The 2888-nt window shown below is 31.6% G+C and overlaps 1 non-coding gene across 1 annotated transcript; it reads left to right on the top strand.

Annotated features, from left to right (window-relative positions):
- Positions 1–311: 311 nt before the first annotated feature.
- On the top strand, positions 312–383 carry TRNAE-UUC (transfer RNA glutamic acid (anticodon UUC)). Its single transcript has one exon. It is a non-coding gene; the product is annotated as a tRNA-Glu (tRNA).
- The last annotated feature ends 2505 nt before the right edge of the window (positions 384–2888 follow it).

The raw sequence follows: 2888 nt of genomic DNA, 5'->3' as shown, positions 1-2888 counted from the left end.
TATCATTTTTATTAATATTTATATCATATATAATTATATTTTACAACAATCAAAATTACATAACTACTACAGTATTATCCTTTAGAGTTAAATTTTAGTATCCCATTTAATTTTGGCAGAAAGAAATATTTTTATTATATTCCTATAATTTTAGGCAGTTTGATATTATATCACTATAAATTGGACTATTTCTTATGCTGTATTTATATAAGTATTTATTTAGTAAAATTATAAAATCTAGGGGTTAAAGCGAGATTTAATACCAAGTTTCAATCTAATTATTATTGGACTATTTGTGTGCTAAACATATTTCCGATGTCGTCCAGCGGTTAGGATATCTGGCTTTCACCCAGGGGACCCGGGTTCGATTCCCGGCATCGGAATTTTTTTTTCTATTTTACATTTTTTTGGGTTATTCACCAACCCAAATCAATCTAAGTTGGTTAAAGCCAATTCAATGGTACGAGTATCCAACAAACTTAAATATAAATAATTTCTCTTAAAAAAAACTTAATTATAAGTAAAATGTATAATTAATTATTTATTTATATCCATGATCTTGGTCCTAAATCCATACGGACATTGAGAATAGAACATTCTTTAAAACACGTGGATCAATGAGACACTTTAAATCATTTTCAGATCGTTACCTTTCAATTATGCCTCATATGGTTGAATCTGCAATTGGACATAAATAATATCAAAGGGGGCCGGAATCCGGATAACCCGATCCGATATTAGATTTTAGGGAAGACTTGAGGATGAATGTAACAATAAATCAAAGTTATAATCTAAGGTTAATGAATGAATGAAGTAGAGTATTTTGAGTACCGTCTTGCTCTATTTATACTGTGATTACAGAAAATGGTATAAGCTAAAGAGCGGGACGTGCTACATGTCATCTGTCGATAAGTAAACGTACATCTGTATATTGGGACTTAATATCCCTCAAGCCCACTAAGTCTATGGTTTATGAGATCGGACGCGATTGCTATAACAGGTGGATCCTTGGCAAGGTCTTTGGAGACTTGAGGATGAATGTAACAATAAATCAAAGTTATAATCTAAGGTTAATGAATGAATGAAGTAGAGTATTTTGAATACCGTCTTGCTCTATTTATACTGTGATTACAGAAAATGGTATAAGCTAAAGAGCGGGACGTGCTACATGTCATCTGTCGATAAGCCAATTCAATGCTACGAGTATCCAACAAACTTAAATATAAATAATTTCTCTTAAAAAAAACTTAATTATAAGTAAAATGTATAATTAATTATTTATTTATATCCATGATCTTGGTCCTAAATCCATACGGACATTGAGAATAAAACATTCTTTAAAACACGTGGATCAATGAGACACTTTAAATCATTTTCAGATCGTTACCTTTCAATTATGCCTCATATGGTTGAATCTGCAATTGGACATAAATAATATCAAAGGGGGCCGGATGTTAGATTTTAGGGAAGACTTGAGGATGAATGTAACAATAAATCAAAGTTATAATCTAAGGTTAATGAATGAATGAAGTAGAGTATTTTGAGTACCGTCTTGCTCTATTTATATTGTGATTACAGAAAATGGTATAAGCTAAAGAGCGGGACGTGCTACATGTCATCTGTCGATAAGTAAACGTACACCTGTATATTGGGACTTAATATCCCTCAAGCCCACTAAGTCTATGGTTTATGAGATCGGACGCGATTGCTATAACAGGTGGATCCCTGGCAAGGTCTTTGGAGACTTCTTGAGCCAAGACCTTGAGACGCGGTCATATCGAGCAGTTTTAGTATGGTGACTCCACATGTTCTCTTTCCGAGTGAGGGTTCGAATTTCGTAAACGCCACATGGACGAGTTTATATTCACCTGAAATCAATGCCTAAGATTAAAGAATCACAATGCAAGTATATTACTAAATACCTAAAATATGTCCACCACTTAAAGGATGACACATGTCATTCATAGAAGCTAAAAAGATATTAAAAAACCGAATGACATTTTTATCCATGAGTTCCCTATAAATAGAACACGACTTCACAACTCAAAATACATAGACACATCTATTGCAATTTAGTCACAATTACTTTGTGCTCTAAATCTATATTTTCCTAAGTTACGTATTAGAGTGAGATCGTTGGTCAATAGTCTCATTTTGATCATTTTCCGCCTTGCCTCAAGCATCAGAGAAATTCCCTCAAATGTCGGAACACTATCCAACAAATTCTACCGTATTAAAACAGAATCCTGACCTATTTAACTAATTTTAATGCTTATAAAGCAAGCTTGAAGGTAAAAAAGTTCATTTAATTTTTCCATAATGCCTCAAAAAAATATATTCCAATTCCTAGTTAAGGTCTGTAAATATCGGCCAAATTTTGAATTTTCAAGCAATGTGACTTTAAATTTCAAGATCGGTTCACTTCTGCTATCTTTTATCGAGCAATATCCCTTACGACTAGAGCATTACAAAGGCAATCTTAGATGATATGTCATTTTGGATTTTCATATCCATCTTGCTCTGTTCTATACAGTGGCGGAGTCAGAAATTTAAATTTAGGGGCTAATTTAGCTGTGCGGTTGGGTAAATTTTTAAAGTCCAACGCGTTAGGACTGGACAAAAAAATTTTAGCCTACAATACGTTAAAATTGTAAAAATATGATCATTTTTTTAGAAACTAGGAATGAACTAATACAAAATTAAATGTTTACTTTTTTTTTTAAGGAAAAGACATAATTAAAATGAATTTAAAAGTATTATCAAAATAAAGAATCCATTTAAATTAATTAATAATGTTAACATGTTTTTATAATTATTGAAAAATAAAGTTAAAATAAATAAAAACTTTCTAAAAAAATAAAGTTGGAGGAACTTGAACATAGGACCTC

This window comes from Euphorbia lathyris, chromosome 10 (genome assembly GCF_963576675.1).
Source record: "Euphorbia lathyris chromosome 10, ddEupLath1.1, whole genome shotgun sequence".
Lineage (NCBI taxonomy): Eukaryota > Viridiplantae > Streptophyta > Magnoliopsida > Malpighiales > Euphorbiaceae > Euphorbia > Euphorbia lathyris.
The sequence above is the reverse complement of the archived record's forward strand: the minus strand, read 5'-3'. Positions and strand labels throughout refer to the sequence as shown.